The sequence below is a fragment of the Cryptomeria japonica genome, chromosome 2 (genome assembly GCF_030272615.1).
Source record: "Cryptomeria japonica chromosome 2, Sugi_1.0, whole genome shotgun sequence".
Lineage (NCBI taxonomy): Eukaryota > Viridiplantae > Streptophyta > Pinopsida > Cupressales > Cupressaceae > Cryptomeria > Cryptomeria japonica.
This window is the reverse complement of record NC_081406.1, coordinates 371,014,404-371,039,999: the sequence shown is the minus strand read 5'-3', so window position 1 is coordinate 371,039,999 and position 25,596 is coordinate 371,014,404.

Below are 25,596 nucleotides of genomic sequence, written 5' to 3'. Positions count from 1 at the left end.
ACTTTGTTTTGTATGTAGAAATGGTCTCATTTTACTCGCTGGGCTCTGGTCTCTTGCTCTAGTTGGGCATTTTTTCCTAATTTTCTTATGGTATGCTTTTCATCTTTCAATGTTTTATAGACTTCTAATGTAATATTATACTATAAGAAAGTGAATTTAATGTGGTGATGAAAGCTCCCTAGTTAACAAACTAGTCTCTCACTTGATGTGTCAAATACTATAAATTGTAAATCGCTTATTTCTTTTTTAATGTAATATATTATACAAAGAGCTGAGAACATGAAGTTAGAATAAATCATTGGCACAAAATACCTAGTGAATCAAAGTTGCAAATAACTCGAGGCAATTCACTTCCCTTCTTTTGAGTGAAATGCACTACTACATCGTAGCAAAGAAAATGTCAACATTGTAAATATCTCAAGGTCATATAAACTCAATCATCCTCACAAGATACTACTACTAGAACACTATGATACTACTATCAGGATGCTATTATATTCATTTCTCACATTCTTCAATTCATACCCTCCAATATATCACTTATTGCATATTTTACTATTGGTGTAACCATTGCACCTCCATTTGATGCAAGTGCTACTAATAATGAGTAGCTTTCAATCTAAAATTGCCTACCTACCTCACAATGGCATTCAACTTTTAAAAATTAGAAACCATCATGTTGTAAACACCTACTAAAACAATTAGTGAGCATAGTTGATTTGAAACGATAAAGAAGAATAGTGACCAAAGTAACATATCACAAAATGTTTTTGTTTTTTTTAAGTTGAATAATATAATAATTTATCATATAGAAATCATTTATTTATCACTAACATCAAATCTTTGAAATAAAGAATAGGAAGATTCATGTGTTAGGATTTGTAGTAGGAAGATTCATATATTAAGATTTGTAGTATGTACAATATAATCACAATAAAAATACTTTTTTTTAACACTTTACAAAACAACATAGATTTATCAAATAGAGTTATATGAAACATTTTCCATATAATTACAAACACTATAGGATTGAACAAATGGTTTACACTAGCAATTGCACCTTGGTGTGCAATGGGTATGACGAAGAGGTGTGGAAGGTCGATTAGGATTAATTTTTGGTCTATTGGTTGCATACATTTGCAACGCATGAGCTTAATCAATAGACAATTTAGAAAATGATGTTGTTTGTGCAACAAATTTAACAATTACCTTTCACATGATTAGTGAAGTCTTTCGATTTGTGCCTCCACACTCGATGCATTGGTGATGTCATCTTGTGTGTCATTGTGCTTATCTTGATACCTTGTGTGCACATTGGTGTGTAATGCACTATGTGAATGTCACGTACAATACAAAAAAATTGTTTGTTCAATGGTTTAATTAATGTCTTGTGTGAAAGCTTGGGGCATTATATTATGGAAAAAATTTAAAAGGAGGGAGATGGAGATACAGGGAGAGAGATGTATGGATAGAGAGAGGGAAACATGTTTAGAGATAGTTTAGAGATAGAGGGAGAGATAAACATAGATGTAGAAATGGAGATATAAGGAGAAAGGAGAGAGAAAGAGGGACAAAAATAGATGCAAAGAGGCATTGGGAGAGGTATATTATATATATACAGAGATAGAGAGGGAGAGATAGAGAGAAAGAGGTAGAGAGATATATAGGAAGAGGGAGGTGAATGTGTGTGTGTGGGGCAGGGGGGAGGGAGGGGAAGAGATAGAGAGAGTAATATAGATGGCTAGGTAGACTGAAGGGGAAATAGAGATATAAAGAGATATAAAGAGATATATGAGGAGTGAAAGGGAGAGAGAAGAAGAGATAGAGATATAAAAAAGAGATATGGAGGAAGGGAGGGAAGGAGAGATGGGTGAATTAAAGAGGGGGGAAGATAAAGAAAGAGTGATAGGTAGAGGAGGCAGAGAAAGATAGAGAGATATATAAATAGTGAGGTAGGGTTGGAGATTTATAGATATATAAGGAGATATAGAGGGTGAGAGAAAGAGAGAGATGATTAGATGGATAGAGAGGCATACAAACATAAAGAAGTGGAGATAGAGAAATAGAGATTGAGAGAAATAGAGATTGACAGAAATAGAGATTGAGAGAAATAGAGGGAGATAGAGAGAGGTAGAGAGAAAGAGGGTGATATAGATATATATGGGAAGAGAAAGAGAGAGTTATATGAGAAGAGAGAGAGAGAGAGAGTTATATGGGAATAGAGAGAGAGAGAGAGAGGGGGGGGAGTGGTAGAAATCTAGACATATATAAGGGATACAAAGAGAGCGAGGGAGTGAGATGGGGAGAGTAGAGATCGGGTGGAGGGAGAAAGGCAAAGGGAAAGGGGGGGAAGATATGTAGAGGAGAGAGATCAAGAATAGGGGAGAGAGAGAAAGATGGCCCAATATATAAAGTGGGAGAGATAAAATGACTGGGGGAGAGATGTAAGGAGATAGAGGTAGAGAAGGAAAAAAAGAGAAGGAGAGGGAGGGAAGGGAGAGGGAAAAATAACTTAATAGATAGATATGGAGGGGAGTGATATGGATAGAAGGAGATATATAGATATGAAGAAGGATAGGGAGGGTAGGAGAGATAGAATGAATAAGAGAGAGGTAATGAGATAGAGGAAGAGGTAGGGAAATAGAGGTACAGAGATATGGATAGAAAGAGATAGGGAGGGGAGTAAGGGGGAAATAAAGAGAGTAATAGAGAGGTAAAGATATAAAGTGAGAGAGATGTAGAGATAATAAGTTATAGATAGAGAGGGGGGAGAGATGGGGAGATAGATATAGAGGGCACATTAATGAGAGATAAAGGTGATAGAGACAAGTAATAGAGAGAGGTGGAAAGTGGAGATAGAGTGAGATAGAGACAGTGAGGGAGAAATAAGGAGTGTTTGTGTATGAGTGAGAGAGAGAGATATATAGATAATAATAAATAGAGAGAGAGAGAGAGAGAGAGAGAGAGAGAGAGAGAGAGAGAGAGAGAGAGAGAGAGAGAGAGAGAGAGAGAGAGAGAGAGAGAGAGAGAGAGAGAGAGAGAGAGAGAGAGATATGGATAGAAAGGAGAGATAGGGATAGATATGACTTGGGAAAGATATAGGGAGTGACAGAGAAATAAATGTATAGAGAGGGGGAGATGGAAGGGGAGAGGGATAGGGAGAGGAAAAAATAGAGATAGAAATAAGGAGAGAATGAGGGGTAGATGGAGAGATAGAAAGATGAAGATATAGGAAGTGATATATATAGAGAGACATATATACGTAACTTTAAGAGAGTATGAGAGGTAGAGGGAGAGATGGATTAAATAAGAGAGAAAAACATATAATGATATATAGATAGAGGGATAGGGAGAGATGAGAACATAGAGGTGAAGGGGAAAGAGTGAGAGATAAAGGAGGTCATGGAGACAATTGAGAGAGAGAGAGAGAGAGAGAGAGAGAGAGAGAGAGAGAGAGAGAGAGAGAGAGAGAGAGAGAGAGAGAGAGAGAGAGAGAGAGAGAGAGAGAAGGAGGGGGACAAGAGTGTATGTGTGAGAGATATAGAGATAGAGATGGGGAGGGAGAGGTATATGGAGACAAAGATACAGATGTAGAGAGATATAAATCAATAAAGAGGGAGGGAGATGTAGGGAGAGAAATAGAGAAGATAGAGATGTAGGGGAAAGATAGAGGAGAGGAGAGGGATGCAAAGAGACATAAAGAGAGGGAGAGATCTACAGATAAAACTATATAACAAATATAGTATATATTCTATTTAACAATTTCTAGTATAAAATATAACATTAAATAATATATAACTATAATATTAATTCAAAAAGTAGATCTTATATTATATAATAACAAAGCAATATATTATATCAAATATTGTACATAATTATTAATATAATTCTATTATATATAAGTAAATTGTACTATATAAAAATATCTTAAATATTAATTATAAAAAAAAAAAATTGTATTTAATAATTATATATATAATCTGTGCATATATAATTATATTGTATATAAATTAATTTGTATTATAATTTGTATATTCCAGATCATTTACTATTTGTATTATAATTAATAATTTTTATTATATATTATAGAATATAATAATAATATAATTTATGTATATGTAATATTATATAATAATGTATAATTATTTATATATAATTTATTGTGTTATATATTAATAATATAATACATGATATTTATATTTTAAAATTTGTAATAAAAAATAGAATAATAAAAAAAATATTATGTTATTTTGAAAATAAATTTAAATTATATAAATGCATATTCAAATATTTTCTCATTTAATTTTCTAATATTTATTTACTTGATTTTATTGACATTTACATTAACTATATGCTTATTATAACATTTAATTAATTAATTTATAAATTAGCGAGAATATATAATTAAAAACTATAAAATTTTATTTCTTTGCAATTATGTTTTTTAAGTATATGCTTCAATGCAAAAGAAAAATAGCAACAGTGGTATAGTATATAATTGGTTTGGAAAGCAACACTAATAAAAAAATTCTGCCCATCTCATTTTTTTCATATAAAGTATTTGAGGTTGCCTGCAATGTACTAACTACGAAAAGTTGGCAAATAAGGCACGCCATTGATGGAGCCGACATAGATTGTGAAGAGCTGACATTCATTGATGGACATGGGCATCAGATTCATCTGGAAACATGACAAACAAATTAGTATCGGCAATTTGTTAATCTTAGAGGATCCAGTTAATAGTGAGAGGGGGGGGTGAATCAGTATTAACAACAATTTCAAACTTAAAAATTGAACTTAATAAACTTCATCAAATCAATCATAAACCAGTAATAAAATCTTTACCATTACCAGTAATCACTAATAACCAGCTGTTAAACTCATTTAACAAAATCGCTCATCAAGCATTCATCAACATGCATAAATTAAAAGTAAATCAAATCAATACATCAAAAAAAATCACCACATGAACACCATATTTTCACGTGGAAACCCAAATAGGGAAAAACCACAGTGGGAATTGGTACCCGCAAAAATTGTGCACTCTTTCAGAATGCGCCCTGGTAGGATCCTAGCTCGGTTAGAAGCTTACAAAGATGCCCTGTTAGGAACAAACCCTGTTAGGAGTCACTCGGTTAAGGGATTTAGATGATGAGCCTTGTTAGGAGCTTTGTTACGATCAACCTTGCAAGAGGATTTAACACTCAGATGTTGAACTACCCGGTTAAGGGATTTAGATGATGAGCCCTATTAGGAGCTTTGACTTGTTAGGATCAACCTCACAAGAGGATTTAACACTCAGATGTTGAGATACCCGGTTAAGGGATTTACAATGTAAGGGCTATTAGGACCTACCTAGTTAAGGGATTTTGACTATTGCAACTATTAGGGAACAACAATGAATGATCTGGGTATAACACTTAACTGCTTGCTTGATAAAATCAAATTCTACTCCAAATCCGCTACACTCTGGCACATCTCTCACACTCTGGTTCGGCTTCACAATCGTCTCAAAACCACCAACACAACAAACATCAATTGTACTGACCCAAGTAACCTTCACAACTTAGTCGATTACAAAACCCTAAGACTTACAACATAGATCATCACATATCTTTTACAACTCATTACAGATCATCATTGATCATCATATGGATCATTACAATCAATTACAATAGTTGAATGATCATTGCATCTCGATCTAATACAAAGTCAAATCCTTAGAACGCTCCACTAAGCACTTCGCACATTCCCAAGAAATTCGCTTTTTAAACGTGCCAAAACATCATTCAAACACTTCACACGGTTCCAATCACGTCACCTCCGACATTTGAACTTGATGTAGATTACCACCAAACCAAAAATCATTATCGGTTAAGAGAATTATTTACTGGTCCTTAAACCCTTCTTAAAACCTAGCAAAAATACAACAAAAATCATAAACATGACTTCCGGTAACCAAAACATGATGCGGTTCCGTTCAAATACATATTACAATGATACAAACTCAAATTCCAATCCGCAACACTTCAATCATCACTAATCGAGCCAAATCTAATGAAAAAATTTCCTCATTTACCGGTTAAGGTCCTAATTCCCCATTTCCTGTTCCTTTACCAGTAAGCTCTTTCCGGTAGACCAAAAAGACTAAGATGCCAAAATACAACATAGTAAACATCAGCTGCCATCAATGACAATACAAATAACTGATCAAATTCATCCAACCATGCAATCTCAATGTCTTCATCACAATGTCATCACAAACAGTCCTTTACCGGTTTAGTCATCACTCTTCATCTGCATTAATTATGCCAATCATGCCAACATTCTCCCCCTTTGGCATTGATGGCAACACCAACATAAACACCACCATATTCAACTAAAATCATGCTGCTCAGTTTTAGAACTTCTTTGTTACACTTCACTCTTTTGTCGGTTCTTCTCTTCTCCCCCTGGAACTAAATCTTCATTTCTTCTCCCCCTTTTCGTTACACATCTTCTCCTCCTTAGGATAATATATTTCTTCTCCCTAATCAAATATCTTATTCCCCCCCCTTTGACAACAATGCCAAAGGTGCATATGCATCATCGGTCATCAAATCTGTTGTTGTTGTCTTCAACATCTCTGCAAATCTCATCTAAGCTACTCCCCCCTGCGGAGTAGCCATCATTTCATCAATCCATAGTGAAATTTTTTCAATAAGAATACTTGATTGCTGCATCTCCTGTATCCTAGTTTTTCTTGTGTAGGGGTCTGACCCCTAATTTACCTCTGAGGTACTCAAAGATAGTCTTCGGCAATGGTTTTGTGAAAATGTCTGCTAGCTGCTCTTTGCTTGTCACATACTCCATTCTGACTTGTTTTTCCTGTACACTCTCCCTTAGAAAGTGATATTTCAATTCTATGTGTTTATTTCTTTGGTGTAATACAAGATTTTTTGAAATATTAATTGTACTTGTATTGTCACAATAAATTGTCACTGGTTCAGACATATTAAGTTTAAAACCTTCTAACACATGTCCCATCTAGATTGCCTTCTTGAAATTCATTGATGCTGCAACATACTCTTCCTCTATTGTTTACTGTGATACACATGTTTTCTTTTTTACTTGTCCTTGGTTTGGTTTTTTAGTTGTAAACACTTCACCGACACCGGCACTAGTACCGACATGTATCTTCATCGGTAGGAAGGATTCTTTGGGTACTGGCATTGTAGGCCGACATGACTTCATCAGGTTATCGGTATTGGAGGCCGACATCATTTGGGAGATCTGGCAATCAACAATTGATTTTGATATTCATGTAAATATGTAATGAGCCGACATGTATATTCATTTTGTAATTATCTATGTAAGCCGAAATGAGGCATGAAAGATTGTAAGGGTATATAGGTCAGTTGATTAGATCATTTTGTGAGATGTATGAAATGTGTTGAGGGATATGAGAGTGATATTTTGTAATGAGAGGAATCTTGTAATGCGAAGATTATGTAAGAGGTTATTCCAGTAAGGGTTTAGGGTTTTAGAATTGGAACAATCAAAGCTTGAACCGGAACTCTATCCGGCATAGAAGATGCATTATATGAGTTTAGTTTTATGTTTTCTTATTCAAAGTGATTGTAGTTAGTGAGACTCCTTTGTGATGAGAAGTGTGCTCTAGGTTGTAAGCCTTCCTGCAAGTGCAGGCCCCCATATTTTTTAATATCTTTTCATATGGCCAGTGGATTGATATTGTGAGTCACAAGTCCCATCGTGATTTTTACTCTTTGAGGTTTTCCACGTATAATTATTTGTGTTATGGTATTCATTTTTGTGATTTTCTTATTGATTGTTTTACTTCCAAAAAAGAAACCACTCCCCCAAACCATCCCCAACCACCATCCAGTCCTACTGTCTAAAACAATGATTTTTCAAAATGTATACTGCTCAGACCCTACCCCACCCCCACATCATCCGTAACAGAAATTCAAAATACGTCATGCCAAAAGTTGGTCGAAGAGTTTATCGTTTAAAAGAAAATAAAGTTTTAAGTTTATCAACTAAAAAAGAAACATATAAACAAAAAGATGTGCCCAGAGGTACCCTGATTTAGTGAAATCCTCATCTTCCCACAGAGGCGTGCGAATCTCCAGTTCTTGCTTCTGCATCTTCGACCACTAACCCTCGCGAAGCTGGTCTTTCTGTCTCAGCATCGCTCCCACCTGCCGCACCACCCACTACACCCTGTCTTGCCAATTCTGCTAATAATTTTAGCGTAATCGACCTCCTGTATCTCATTTTCTTTGCCAATCTCACATCCCCACCCTCCTTCCAAATTACATCTTCGATATCCATAATCTAGAAAAACATTGTCAACCCTTCCCATCCTTGCTTCACGTCTTCTTTAAAACAAACTCAGACTTCCTCACAACGGCGAAGGAATTGAATTCACGAGTGTCTCACCCGCAACTCCCCATTCTCCTCTGGGATGCCTTCAGCAAGATTGAAACTCCCCATTCTCCGAATTATATTTTTATAGTATTTTATAATTACTAAGCTTTTATTTTAAATTATATTATTTTATTTCTTTAATTATTAATTTAATGTAATCTCTAAATTTTCTATTTATAATAATAAAATTAAGTTATTTATAATTTTTGTAATTTATTTTGATAGTATTAATCTACAAATGTTTTGTGCATTCTATTTGTAATCAATTTATTAATTTAATAATAGTAAATACAATGATTTTCAAAGCACAAGGTTCAAAAAAGTTGATTAATTAAAAATAGAGTTAAATTATTTAACTCCTTATATTAAAATTAAACCAAAACCAGATTGAAACCTACCCTTTAATCTAATTTCACATTAAAAAAAATTAAACACGAATCCTATCACTAAAACAAATATCCAACCTTAAGATGCCACTAAACTGTAAGCAAAAATTAAACATAAATCATATTAAACCCTATCCATAAACTATAATTAAAATTTAACCCTCTACCAAACACTTAATCAAATTGAATCATTATCCTAAGTCATATTAAACCCTATCCCAAACCTAACTAAACACTAAACCAAATTGGACATTAATCTTAACCCTTGACCAAATTTAACCCTAATACTTAACCAAATTGAATTGTAAAATAACAATATACATAATTGAATATTCACTTTTAAAATAATTAAACATTAAATTGAAATGGAATGCCAAACTTCAACCTAATTTAAGACTACACCAAATTAAACACTAATACAAAACCAAATTGAACCCTTAACCTAACACTATATCAAAATCAACCATAACCCTAAAGCATGTTAAACCCTATCCCTAAACCTACCTAAACATTAAACCAAATTGTATTATAACCCTAATCCTTAACAAAATTTAACCCTCCTACTAAGATGAATTGAACTGTAAGCCTAACACTACACATGATACACATAATTGAATGCTAATTTTTAACATAAGTAAACTTTAAATCAAATTGAACATTAATCTTTAACATAATTTAATACTAAAAGAATGGAATACTAACACAACCAAATTGTAACCTAAATCAAATAGTAACCCTAATAACCTTAAACATACTTAAACATAATTGAATGCTAAAATAACCCTAAACAAAATTGAATAATAAACCCAACTCAATGATAACCATTACTAAATTATATTTACTATTTTCAATTATAAAATAATTTAACATTTTTATTTTAAATGATTTATTTTAATTATATTATTTATTTTAATTAATTATAATATTATATTATTTAAATTAATTATTATATTATATATAATTAAAAAAATGGGAATGGGCCTCAGCGAGGGCTACGAGGCCCATTCCCCTTCTTTTAAATTATATTTTTAATAATTTTTTAAGATTTTTTTTTAATATATATAGTTTTTTAACTGTAGTTTAATTATATTATATTTTTTATTTTTTAATATATTTTATTTATATTATATTTCTTTTCTTTTTTTAATATATTAATATTAAAACAAGTAATAATATTGATATATTATTATTTATTTATATAATAAATTAATTTATAATTATTACTAAAAAATAATTTAAATTATTTTACTTTCCAATACTAATAATTTATATTGAGTTGATAATTGATTAATTATTATTAGTAAGCATTACCTTTACAATTAAGATTAGGGTTAATGCTAGGGTTAGAATTAGGGTTAGTATGAACAATTTTGTTAAATATAATTATTTGCAATTATCATGAGGATTATAATTAGGACTAGAGTTAGGATTAGTGTTAGTTAATGATAAGAGATTTCCACAATCCATACAATAGATCAAAAGTTGTTTCTCGATTAAAGAAATATTAGTGTTAGAGATAGAGTTAGAGTTATGTTGGGATTAGAAATGGTGTTATGGTTAAGGTTAGAGTTGGAGTTATTATTGGGATAGAGTTACAATTAGTGATAAGATAGGTATAAGTTTAGGGTAAGGGTTAGGGTTAGGGCTACAATTAGAAAGTGTTAATTTTACAATTAAATTTACAATTAAATATAGAATTAGGTTTAGGTTTAGGGTCCAATTATAATTAGTGGTAGTTTTAGAATTAGGGATAGGGTTAGAGATAGATTTAGAGTTATGGTTGGGGTTAGAAATAGCGTTAGTGCCAAGTTATGGTCTGGTTATTAGAGTTAGAATTAGTGTTAATTTTAAAGTTGGGGTCAAGGTTAAGGTTAAGGTGAAGGTGATTTATAAATAGTGCTAGAGTTAGGCTTAGGGTTGCAATTGGGATAAAATTATGATTGGTGTTAGAATGTTATATAAAATTATTAAAGATATATACACTAAACTTAAAATTAGATCTAGTGTTAAATTTTTATAATGTATTAAAGTTATATATGCTAGTGTTAGAATTTGTGTCAATGTTAGTGTTATAATTTTATATAGATTGTTAAGCTTTCTTTTTGCTATGTTAAAAGACTACTGATTTATTAATTGAATATATTAAAAATAAAAAAAATAATATATATATAATTTAAAAGATATTAAAATATAAAAAAAATTAAGAACACCGGCAACCAGGGAGAAAACGGCGGCAACGGCAAGCCCAATAAAACACGGCAGAAGCAAAAAAATGCAAATGCGGGGGCCCCACCGTATCCAGAGATTAGATTGCATTGCAGAGGATAGCTATTGTTTTTTTTTTTTTATTATTATTATTATTATTAATATTGTAATGATGTTTTTAATAATCTGTGGATGCACGAAGTTAGTTATGATGTTTTCAAATAGAAAATTTATTTTTTATTATTTTTTAATTTTTAAAAATTTTAAAAATGATAATTAAAAGTTTATTAATAAATTTCACAAGTATTTTTAGTTGTTCAGTTTTAATTTGTTTGTTTCATAATTGGTTTATTTGAGTATGACCATTAGAACATTTGTGCGTGACTATTGGGTATTTGTGAATAAGTATTGGATAAATGCTTAAATTATTGATTTCACAGACTAAATGTAAATTTGTGCTCTTTCTAAAAATATTACATAAGGTTATAACATTACATCAATATATCGTAACAATAATGTAAAGGACCTATTTGGTGTTGTTAGGGATGCAACTATTGACCAATTGAGAATGTCTAAATGGTTGTTTTTAGAAATTAATCGTATCAATATTAACATTTGTTCCATGAAGAGAAAAATTGAAGCACTTGATAAAGAGATGGTATTTCCGAGCCTGAGGAGGATGAGAAGAAAATATTGGTGATTTTGATAAAAATTGCCAAAGATGTCAACATCTTAAAAACTAATTACGAGGAATGTATTGGAGTGCTCGAGGCTAAGATGAAGAATATTAATGATAATCTTATTAATGTAGTCAATATGAGTTATAAAACCACTCACACCATTGTGAACAACTTAAAGGTGATGGATGAAAAATTACAGAAGTTCCAAGTTCCAAAGTCTTCTAGAATAATACTTATATTGATCCGGATAATGTTGATAAGGGTAAACAGGGTATTGATGAGAAGGGCCTATAAACTCAACCTCGAGGCAACTTAAAGAAGTCCATGGAGTATGCAAAAATTGATTTGCATGATATAAATAATCTGTCTCATAATCTTGATCAGTGGCTAAGGTTGTGGAAGCCCTCAAAAACCCTATTAGTATCATGTGGGTATGCTTCCTATTTTTTGCTATTATATGTTGGTGTCTTTCTCACTTGTGTGTTTTTGAGTTTTTGTTGATTGTTGGCTATTGGTTGGTTGTGAGTATCCTTATGAAAACATTTTGTATATAAGGTTTCAGGTCCCTTCAAAACTTGTTTTACCTGTAATAAAAAACAATACTGTGACCACCATCACACTGTTTAAGCATTCACACACCATCTCAAATATTGTGTTAAATAACTGATGAATCTTATTTTTTGGATTTGATTTATAGTATGCCACATTCTTACTCTTAGTTTAAAAAGATTTTTTTTTTGAATTTATTTATTTTATTTTTTATATTATGTGATTTCAATATTGTCATGGAGTTTTAATATGATAATTTTGTCAAAAAGGAGAAGTGTAATAAGCTTTTTTTGAATTCAACTATGAGCATAATATAACTGTGTATAGGTATACAACTATGTGTATAGGTATGATTAGTTATATATATATATATATATATATATATATATATATATATATTTTTATTTTTTTTATTTATTTATTTATTTATTTTTTTTTTTTGTGTGTGTGTGTGTGTAACTGGCAAACCTACACGTGCTATTTATTAGTGGAATCGTTCATTTATTCCTTTCTTTCATTATTTTCCAAATATTTTCTTTATGGTTTGTAATTATTATCTTTATTTAATTGTTAATTTTGAATTTCTTTTGTAATCATCGACAACTTTGCTAACTGTTGATCAAGGATAAGATGTAAAATAAGTTAATATTTGTTTGATTTTAGAAAAGGTCATCCAAATATATATTTATATCCTAAGGTTAATGATATATTAATTTTTTTTAGTTTCACATGAACCTTTTTTTCATATTTAAAATAATCAACAAACTTAGAAGTGATAACAGACATCAAGCTTCCACAATCCATGAGATATTAATCTTGACTATTTCTGGATTACATTGTGTGTGAATTTTTTGCATCAACGTTTTGGATCACACTCCATGATCCATCATCAAGATAATAGAGAGCATGCATACGTGAGAAGATGTCCAAGAAGCAAACCAAGGTAGCTAAAAAGGAGGGAGGAGGCACAAGGATCAATGAAGAGTGACTTCTTCTCACTTCTACATGCTCTCTATCATCGTGTGTGTGTGTGTGTCCTAAAATTTTGACCCCCGCAATTTCGAACACATTTTAGGTCCTCACTTAAGCGACTACACTTCTCTCTCGACTAAGACCTCTTTCTACACTTTCATCTCGAGTCTCTTCCTATTGTGACCCTTATGCTACCTTAAGACCCCGTTCGAGCCCCAAGATAGGGTACGACAAGGGTGTGGCACCCCTGTCCTCCCTCTTAGGGAGACCCTAAGATGGGTCCATTCGGCCCCTTTTGCATAATTTCATTCTTCAGGGATTGCAATCTTCCTTTGTCGGCCTTCAATGGATGAAAAGTAATCCTCTTGGGCATGTATAAAAGTAGATTCAATTCCCTCATTCGATAGAGACGGAGGACGATCGCGATACATGGGAAAGATAAGGATAATATGAGAAATTCAAGCGAAAGGTCTTCATCAAGCATTCAAGTCTTCAAGCATCCACCAAGATATCTTCTTCATGTGTTTTCTGCATTCATCCATTGGAGAAACATTACAACATTCATTTGGAAGCATATGTGTGTTAGGGTTTTTTCATGTTACATGCCATTTCATACAACATTTGTGATTACATTCAAGAAGGAAATCAATCATCATCATCAATTGCAGATCTACAAGGTATACATTTCCATTATTTACATTTAAGAATTTGCAATTACTTTCTTTCAAGGTTGATTCCTCAACCGAGGTTTGACTGAGGCAAACCCCTATCCACAATCTGTATTCCCTTCTTTTTTGTGTGTAAGTTGCAGGTGCACAGCTATAATTGCAGGATTGAACTCCCTTTACAAAGACAAAAAAACCCTTTTCGGCACGTGGATTTTTCGGAGGATCGTGTGCACTTTCAACACGATCCCGATGACTTTTTCCAAATTTGCAGGGCAGATCCACATCAGTTTGAATATCTCAGATCCAAAACTATAGAGCGATCTCAAACAAGTAGCTCCTCATTTCATTCATTTTATCTCCCTTTTCTACATAGTCAGCAAGTCAACATATCTACTTGCAAAAGAGGGCAAATCACTTTCCAACCCTTTCAATCCACTTGGAATTAATATCCTTGTTTCCCTTGGATTTGGATCTAGTGGATTCAAGCCCCTCTTTTGAATGTAAAGTTTCTCCCAAGTGAAAATCATCCTAGTGACTTCCTTTCTCTCTCCTAGGTGGGGAGTCACTAGGGTCCAATTTTCCACTTTACATTTTGGTGAACCCGACATCTTACACTGTAATTCTGATCTCTTATTGTTAGATCTGAATTATTGCAATTTGAATTTCAAACATTCATTGACATGTTTAATCTTTTTACAAAATTTAGAGGTTAATTGCAATAAAAACACTAATTTTTCTTTTTGACAAAATTAAGCTTGTGAAGTGTAGCATTTTAATTGCTTGTTTCAGATCTGATTTCTATTTCAAAATTGTAATTCAAATTTATCTTTTCATTCTGAAAATTAAGTGGTTAAAAGGCAAAACACTAATTTTTAAGAATCTCCTATTTCAACCTTTGACTACTAATTTGACCGATCTAGACATCTCCAAATCGGCAGTTTCTTTGGATTCTACAATAAAATCATAATTTCTATCATCCCTGAAAATTTCAAAAAAAGTTGGTCAGACCGAGTGCACTTTGCACACGGTCCCTAACTTTTTTCCCGAAATTTTGGGAGTTGGAATTGACTATATTTTTTTGCTTAAATCCAAAACATTGGCGTACTTTATCAATTTTTGCACCCCTTAAGGTCGAATACAAATTCAAATTTCTACACTTAAATTTATTTTCATAAAAAGGTCCTAATTTTAGATCTTCTTTTCAATTAAATTAAGATTTTAATTAAGAGACTTTCAATGGCAATCAATGGATCAAATTTATTTGCTATTTCACATATGATTACATTAATTTTAACATATATTTATTATAATCATGTGTTTGATAATGACTTTCTTCATTTCATGTTACTTGTTTTCATTCATAGCACTTAGTCATATTGTGTTGTTTGGATTTCAAAGTCATTTCCTATTCAATTTGATCTCAAAGCTTTCGTGTATCATTTTTGTTGCATTATGGTGATATTAACAAAATGCATTTCATGTATTAATCACCTTAAGGCTTTTGTAGATCACAACCCAAGAAACCTAATTCTTGCACCTCTCCTAGAGTATCCTGTGTGAATAAGATGAGAGCTACTATATCAACCAATGATCTTTTTGTAAAAGAGAAAGAATTGGAAAACAATATGGACCCATCCTCTTCTTATACACGTACCCTTGAGCAAGGGGGGCAAAATCATAGTATCAACATTCTTACATCTTTAGACCCTCCTTATTCTCCTAGGACTTATCTTTAACATCAAAGTATATATAGAGAGGATGATGTTATTCATGGTCTTTCCCCTCGCATAGAAATGAGTAAAGATGAACCTTTAGATGATGAAGATGTTCATCCCAAATCTCCCCAAAAGGATAAGCCTGACACAGGAAAGAAGGTTATCCTTTCCCATGATATTCCTTCTTCATCTATAAAACCTCGATCATTCCACCTTACACATCTGGTTTATAAGAAATTTATGATCTTATTCCGCCAAATTTCCATTTGCAACATTCTTATAGTTGTGGCTTTAATATAATAACAAAACAAGGTTTTAGAGAACAAGGAATTGGGAAATTTGAACAAGGAATCTGTATCCCTATAAACCCTTTTATGCAAGCTACTACAGAAGGCCTACGAAGAGAAATTCCTCTCTCTAAGGATGAACTCCTTAGGCTTGAAAATTTTAATAACTATCTTGAAAAGCAACAAATCAAAAGAGCCCGCAAGAATGCTTCTTCTTAGAAACGTCCATTTTTCTCATTTCATCAAACCAATGATCATAATGCTGATGATTGGCTTGATTTTCAAAAATCTATTCAAGATGGCATCGATAGTGGCAAAATTATAATTGTGTATGATAAACCTTCTTCTTCTAATTATTCTCCTCTTCCATGTCAATAAAATCACTTAAAACACATTTATCATCCTGATAGACTAGCTACAAAAATCTATTTTAGATTAAAATATGATAAGAATATTTCGTTTCCTCCTAGAAATCCAATCAAGAATCTTAAGAAAGTGAAAGGTGAGAAATAATGAATTTTTCATGATTCATATTCACATTCTCTTGGGAAATGTCATGCATTTAAGAATTTTTTTCAAAAGCAATATGATCATGCACGAATTTCTCCTACAATAGATCTAGATGTCTTCCTTGACATGAACATAGTGCCTTAGCACTTCTTTTATTTTCATGTTGCTATTCACCCGATGACATAAGTAGCCAACTTAACTAGGGTCTCTTTATCATTTGTGGTGGTATTGTTTCAATTTTAATAATTTGGGGTAGGAAAACGAGGCTCACTTCTTCTTCTTTTTTCCATTAATTTCTCTTCATGCATTATTCATTATTAGATCTCCTTTCTTGCATAGAGTTAATCTTATGAGAGCATATAATTGTTCTTGGGTTTTTACTCTTTGCTAAAGAGGAGCGTCTTTAATGAGTAATACACTTCTTCTCTTGCTTTCATTCTATTGGAAAAAGTACCTATTCTATGGTTTTGATTATTTACAAATATGATATGCCCCTAGCATAAAACGGTCTCCTGTAAAGTACATGACCCTTCCTTGAGAGGATTCACTCCATTAGGAAGGTATATTGCTTGAAACCGATCTCCATTAGAAGATGTGTAATATTTCTCCTTGTTCATCTCACTTGAGAGGCAAGGATTTCACTCATTTCTACCCCTTTTTATCTCATTTATCATTATTTCCTTTAGGGGCTGCATTTATCATATGTGGTATGTCCTCATGACTAATCCCTCTTGAGGAATATGCTATTTTCTTTCTTTCCTCTCTTAGAAGATTACCACTTCTTGAGACATGTATTTTACATTTACTAATGTTTTTTCTTGCATATGTTCATGTAAGTTTATTGGGCATTTGCTTATGTTTAATCTCTCTCTAGAAGATTGTGTAAGCTCTTCTCATTGTTCCTACACTTGGGGGGCAATGATCTCTCATTTTATTTCTTTCTTTAAGGATCCACTCTTTCCTATGCTAGGGATGATGTGACTTTCATTACTTGATGTCTTTCCTTGTGTGAAATCGTTGTTGTTCGCTCAAGGGTTTTCTCTTATACAAGAGCTGTAACTCCTTGACTACAACCTCTTTTACACTTGGTAATGTACATCTATAATAAATTCACCCATCCACATCAGGATAAAAGTGAGTCATCCTTTATTAAGAATCCCTTTCACCTAGCAATAGGAGGAAGGATTGCAATCGGGTTCTCTTCTATGCTTCATTATAGAAGATGTTATATTTGTCTAAGACAACTCCTCTTGGAGGTAGATGTCTTTTGAATAAATATCTCTTCTCCTCCAAGGATCTCCTTTACACTTACATCAAGATATCTCTTTTCAACTATCTTACCCTTGCTTGAAGAGTATTCCCTCTCTTTCTTGGATTTATGACATTGTTGCATAATGGATATCTTCTTTGCGTTGAAGGTAGGTATCCTTGTTCTACTTTCCTTAAGATATCAACATAAAACTATGTTGACATCTAAAGGGGGGGCACCTGCACTGCTCCTTTTGTACTATATTTCTCTCGCACATGGCATCTCTTGTACAATGGGTCATTCTTGGAACCAAAGGGTAGCCTCTTAGAGAAATATTTCGACACTTTTCTCTTGTATAGTGGGTATTTCTTGGAACCAGAGGGTAGCCTCTTAGAGAAAGATGTTGCCACTTTTCTCTTGTAGAGTGGGTCATTCTCAAAACCAGAGGGCAGCCTCTTATAGAAAGATGTCGCCTCTTTCCTCCTATACAGTGGGACACTCTCGGAACCAAATCACAACCTCTTAGAGAGAGATGCCGCCACTTTTTCTTTTATACAAGGTGATTATTGTCGGAACCAGAGCACGGTCTCTTAGAGTGAGATGCCATGCCTTTCTTGACATTTTTGCTATACATCTTATATAGGCTGTAGCATACCCGAGCATAGACTCCTATGAGGTTCTCCGAACCTCACTTACACACACGCGCACGAGGTTGAGTGGAACTAACGACGTTCTCACCTTCCTCCCTTACTTGGATCACCTAGACAATCTCTAAGGGCTAGTTTTCTATGTCCCTTTTCTCCAAGGATCACCTAATTCTAGGGGTGAGATGTCCATGGTTTCTTCTTGTTAGCCTTTCTTCTCATGGATCACAAAAGTGTGTATTCATGTCCTCTCTCTCCTTCCTCTCTTGAACCCATAGTTCTACTATTGATGGTTGATGGATGATGCCAGCTTTGCTCTTTTATGTGATTATTGGTGTTGATGTGATGGCATTGGTCTTTGTGTTTCAGTAAGTTGTTTGAGATGTTGGTATCGAGGTCTCTTCGGCTAGTTGATGTGTGGTTTTGTGTGTCATTTGTGCTTTTTCTTGTTTTGGTAGGTCTTGTTCTTTTGGTCTTGTATGCTCTTGCATATATGTTTGAGTGAGTTAAGATCTTAAGATTGGGCGCTTTGTTCCTCAAGATTAGTGATGTCTTATACTCCTTTTGGTATTGCTCTATATCTCTCATCTTCATCTTTCTCTTTCTTCTACTTTTCCGACTGTATTGGTGTAAGCCATACTCCCAATAAAGTGGGGGCTAAATGTAGTGTCCTAAAAGTGTGACCCTCGTAATTTCGATCACATTTTAGGTCCTCACCTAAGGGACTGCATTTCTCTCTCGATTGAGACCCCTTTCTTCACTTTCATCCCAAGTCTCTTCCTATTGTGACCCTTATACGATTTTAAGACCTTGTCCGGGCCCCAAGATAGGACAGGATAGGGGCGTGGCACCCTTGTCCTCCCTCTTAGGGAGGCCCTAAGATGGGTCCATCCGACCCCTTTTTCTTAATTTCATTCTTCGGGGATTGCAATCTTCCTTTGCTGGCCTTCAATGGATGAAAAGTAATCCTCTTAGGCATTAATAAAAGGAGATTTAATTCCCTCATTCGATAGAGACAAAGGACAATCGCGATACATAGGCAAGATAAGGATAATAATCGAAATTCAAGCGAAAGGTCTTCATCAAGAATTCAAGTCTTCAAGCATCCACCAAGTTCTCTTGTTCATGTGTCTTCTTCATTCATCCATTGGAGAAACATTACAAAATTCATTTGTAAGAATGTGTGTATTAGGGTTTTATCATGTTACATTCCATTTCATACAACATTTGTGATTACAATCAAGAAGCAAAGCAATCATCATCATCAATTGCAGATCTACAAGGTATACATTTCTATTATTTACATTTAAGCATTTGCAATTAATTTCTTTCATGCTTGATTCCTCAATTGGGATTTGACTGAGGCAAACCCCTATCCACAACCCTTCTTCCCTTCTTTTCTCTGTGTAGGTTGCAGGTGCGCAACTTTAATTGCAGGATTGGAATCCATTTACAAAGACAAAAAAACCCTTTTTTGGACACAAATTTTTTGGAGGACCGTGTGCACTTTCAACACGGTCCCGATGACTTTTCTCCAAATTTGCAGGGCGGATCCGTATTAGTCTGATTACCTGAGATCTTAAGTTACAACGCGATCCCGAACTGGTAGCTCCTTATTTCATTCATTTTATTTCCGTTTTCTACATAGTCACAAAGTCAACATATCTATTTACAAAAGAGGGCAAATCACTTTCCAACCCATGCAATCCACTTGGAATTCTTATCCTTGTTTCCTTTAGATTTGGATCTAGTGGATTCAAGCCCCTCTTTTGAATGTAAATTTTATCCCAAGTGAAAATCATCCTAGTGACTTCCTTTCTCTCTCCTAGGTAGGGAGTCGCTAGGGTCCAATTTTCTACTTTACAATATGAAGCAATATCCTTTGATGCTCCACCTGCACCTAAAGTGAATGGACCATCACTAGGGCCATAATATAATCAATGAAAAATTGTACAAAAATGAGGTATCAACAGATGGGAGTGGCACTAAGACCAACTTTAAACTTGATGCTCCTCCATGGTCATGACCACCAACATCAGTTGGCATCTAATTAGCCTAATCATTGAGATTAGCAGAGGGTTAACTCAATGCCACTAATGCAAATATCACTACACGTTGAATGGTTGCTAGCAGCAAAAGGAGGATCCACAAGAGGCTGAGAAATCACCAATCAATTGGGGTCAACCCATGCTTCTAACCTCTATTGGGGCATGCACTACTAACACCTTGGAATTATCTGAAGTCAAAATAATTGAGTTTTAAACCCAACACAAATTTTGTGTATAATCTCCTCAAATAATAAAGAGGGACCTCAAAAGTGGCATGTGGTGCATTTGAATAGGCACTGGTCTACCGGGGTCAACCCATGCCCCTAACCTTCATTGGGGCATGCCACTGCCAACACCTTGGAATGATCTAAAGTCAAAATAATTAAGTTTTAAACTCAACACAAACTCTACATATAATCTCTCCAAACAATAAAGAGGGACCTCACAATTGGCATGTGGTGGATGATCAAATGGCATCCACTATCGCTTCCAAAAATTATTGGACATCCCAAGATGCCTACACCACTTAATCTAGATATTTATTTTTGTTTAGTGGAATTGGTTGATTGGTGATAGGTTCATTAGAGGAATGGGGCTAAATTTCTTTGTTAATTTTGAGGTCAACAATGTCCTTGTAGGAGAGACCATCAAAACAAAACTATCTCCAATCCTCTCACCATAAGGAGCTTTATCTAGGTTCACACCAATAGTCTTAATAACATCTAGAATATTTTATATATACTAGATGAGGTGGCATAAATGTTTCATTATGGATGTGACGGATTTTACCTATAATGTAATGTGTTTTCATTGATCCTAGCTTTCAAGTAGGGTGGAGATAAGGTATTATGCAAATCATTAATGTCAAACTCATTTATCAAATATAGATGAACCTGCATTATGTTTGTTAAAAAAATTACAATAAATTCGTACTAAAAATTAAAACTAGATACTTAACTGAGAGGCTTTTATGGTGGGCTTTGGCCATTGAAATTAAGAATCGTCACACGTAAGACGTGAATGGGAAAAGTTTTACATTGACCATGAAAATTGAAAAAAGGAAATTTGTTGCACATACATTAAGTATCTATCAAAACCCATCATTTAATGTATGTTATTATCGACATCATTGTTGTCCGTTTTCAAATATTTTGGTGCCATTGCCATTCTCGTTCCTTAGCGCAACCGTTTCCAGAACGATTTTAGTTACTTCACAATCAACAAAGTTTACATTGCGACATGCTTACCAAGTTGAAATTTACCACTTTGGACCCCACAAATTTGGGTCAAATAATAGCATAAAACATAAAAATTATATAAGTAAATAGCCCTCAATTTTAGTTTTTCTCAAAAATATAAATTTGTTATATACATTATTTGAGTCTTCTCTCTCTTTTTAATAAATCAAAATTTGTTACTGAAAATAATGACATGTTCGAGATGACGAAAAAAATAGTAAATGATGTCAAAAAAAATCCTGAAAAATAACCTTGCACTCTTACACATGTAGGCAAACATTACCAATTTACTAGCCATTCAGTTGTTTGATCATAGAATTTAACATATAACCTCATGAACCTTTCAAACTTGACTATTTTATCACTTAGATGAAGGGTGGTTGCAAGAAGTTGAGTCCCACTTTTGGGCAAAAAGTGGAAGTGTTTTCTCTATTTTTCAAATATTTCTGTCGATTGATGTGAAAATTTGATGCACTTAGAGATTGAATCTAAAAAAACTTAAGGAATAGAAAATGTAGTGCTCGGAGTCTACTTTGCAAATATATAATTTATTTTAATACCCACATGCTAGAAATCCCTTTTTAGTAGGCATGTTTAAAAACCAGATTTTCAAAATGCCTATTTCAGGACCATACCACACGTGTACGACCACCCTTTTTTGATGCAAATAAATGAATTTTTGCAAATCCTTCTGGGAAATGATACCTAAGACACCAAATATTGATGAGAATATTTTTTCTTATTTTTTTATTGAATTTATATTTTTTAATTAATTTTTAACTAACAATAAAGTATATTTTCAAAACATCGGGTGTACGACCACCATAATTTGATGAAAATTTCATATTTTTCCTTTTTTTTTTTTAATATTCAAAAGAATTGTATTTAGATTGATGTCATATAATTCTTTTTTCTAAAATCCTAAAAACAAAAAAGTTATTAAAGTTTTAGTGAACCTTGGTATTTTAGGTTTAGGTTCCACTTTTGATTAATAAATAATACAAAAATAGTAAAAATAATCTTATCACTATGAAATTTACATTTCTGAAATCAGGACGTTGAAAACTCTAATGGGTTTTCGTTTCGTCAAAAAATTCAATCAGAAAGGCTCTCAAAAAATTAGGCCAAGGTAGAAATTTGATGTCGTTTTACCTTAGTCATTTTTTTAGAGGTCCAAGCATAGGCTTGGTGGGACCAAGCCTATCCCAAAGCAAAAAACAATGCTAAGGTTGTTTCCCGCCCCTAATTTTAACAAATGGGTGCCCGTTTTTTAAATTCAAAAAATGGGCGCCCGTTTCACTTTGTATCGTTGAAAGCGAAACAGGCACCCGTTTCATTAAATAACTGGCGCCCATTTCTGAAAAGATCCGTTGGGCCAGAATTTGGCCCACAAGCACAAATCCCAATGATTGAATGATTTTTCAATCATTGCCTGACAGGTACGATCTACAAAGAGAATGTTTTGATTAATCATTCTCTTTGTTTGTCTTATTGTCGATTTGGTAAAGAGATCGATTCAAATTCAAATTTTGGTGTAGCCATGGGATCAAATCAACACATGAAGAGGCAAAGGAAGGTTCTGACAACTAAGGAGATTGTAGAAAATAGGGAGAAGGAGGCAATGCGTCAACGAGAGAGAAGATCAAGAATGAGACAAGGAGCTTCAAGTTCCACAATCGTTTCAGAAGAGGAGAACATCAATGAGACCATAAATGCTGACGAAGGAAACACAATAGAACCATTTAATTTAGGTGCATCTTCTAATCCATTATTGGATACATGTTTGTGTTCACAGCCCTATGTTTTTTCTCATGAAGAAATTGGTGATTTAGTAGAAGCAGGTTACTTATTAAATGATTTTCTAATTGAAAATCAGACCCCGAATGAAATTGGAACACAAGTTGAAACTGAAATTAAAACCCCAAATTGAAACCCCAAATGAAACTAGATCTCAACTTGAAACTAAAATTGAAACCGAATTTGAAACTCCAAAAAACCAATAATATGTATGTAGACATGGAAACACCAATTGAAAATGAAACATGTTTGAATGATAATCAAATGAATGAAAATTTTGAAATTAAAAGTGATGTACTAGACAACCTTCCTAGCTTGGTTTCATGGAGATAGATGAGGGCACATGCAAATAGATTGTTTGTACATTTTTCTTATAATAAGAAATTTGGGTTCCAATGTTAGTTAATGGTACAACTAATTAAAATGACTAAGATGCGAAAAGTGATGAAGAAGTTAGGCTTTTATGTCAAACCCAAGAAGAAGGAAAAGTCTTTAAAACAAGTTGTATCGACTATTGCTAGCGCCTTTGATACAATTGGAAAGAAAAAATGTTCTAAAGATAAAAATGTGGCACAACAGGCAATAACAACAACTTTAGTAAGCCAAACAACTTCTAATAAAAGAATGATGAGTAACATAATTGGATATGTTAATATTCATCGCAAAACTTTGTCAAGAGCTGTAAAAAGAAGAGTTAATTTTGAAAGTGACCCGGCAAACAAATTGTGGACTTTTAGTGGTAGACTACCAAGGTCTGATATGAAACTTACTAGTGAAGTTAAAAATTTGATCGAAAAATTCTGGCATAATAAAACGAGAGTATCACCTAATGTTAGAGATGTTCTTAAATTAAGAGTTGGGTCAAAAATTCGTGATCCACATCCAAAACATCTATTGGACATGACTCAAACTGAATTGTATAAATTTTTTTTGGATGATAAAGTGTTGACTATTAGCATTTGTTAAAGGTCTTTTGAAAAGTGTAAACCTTGGTATGTTCGAATTAACAAGGAAAGATTCACATGTTGTTGCAAAACTCATGTTCAATTTCGCTACCATTATGATGTATTTCGATATATACGTGTTACCATGCATAGTAATGGAATGTTCCAAGAATGTGGTATAAATATACCACCTGAAACTATAAAGGAGTTTATTTCAAGTTTGTTTTGCAACCCACTAAATGAACAAAATTTTGTTTTCAATGCATGTGTTTCTGGTGTATGTGATATATGTGGCAATCTTGCATTGTTGGATGAATGTTTGCATGAAAATCTTTCAAATGATTTTGGACAACAATTAGTTGATGCTAAAAGATTTAAAACTGTTGAGTATCCACTGAAGGATGGAAAGGTTGGAAAATGATGCAATCTAATCACTGAAAAAGTTAGTGTTCATGCATTTATGAATGAATTCAAGAGTAACATCGTACCTAAATATGTTAAACACACTCAAAATACTAGATGGATCGATGGTCAGTTTCGAATATGTAAGGATACATTTCTTGTTGGTAGTATACTTTTGGTTGTTTACTTTGCAGAGAACTACACGCTTGCACCACAAGATGAGGTCCAATCACAATACTACAATTCAGTGCAAGTGTCGATTTTTGTCCATATTGTCTATAGGCATGCACTAGATAGTACAGAAGAGGATCGCAAAATTTTGAGAGAGTACCATTTATATATGAGTGATAATAAATTACACTCATCTGAGTTTGTCCAGAATTGCTTCAAGACATTTTTTCAGAATTTGAGGGAGAGAGAAATTCAGATGACACATCATCTAATATGGTTTGATAATTGCACAGGGCAATTCAAGAATGCTAGACTATTTTATTGGTTGACTAGGATTCATAAGATAACTAATATCGAATACATGTGGAGTTTTTTTTAGGCTGGACACGGGAAAGGAGAACATGACGGTGCCGGTGCATGTGTTAAGAGAGCCCTTTGCAGAGGTCAACTCAAATTCGAGGAAAAGGCTAAATTTAAGAATGCAAGTGCTATTGGTGTAGTGCAAATTTATCCACAAGATCAAGTCAGAACTCTACAATTAGACGTTTCTTCTGGCTAGTTAAAGAGGAGAATATCCTTCCAAGATATTATTGTAATACAATCAATGGGTTAGCTAGATGGCATTCATTTAAGAGTTCTTATTCTAACACTTGGACTATATGGACTAGAGAGCTTGCATGTTTTTGTCAATTTTGTGTTGC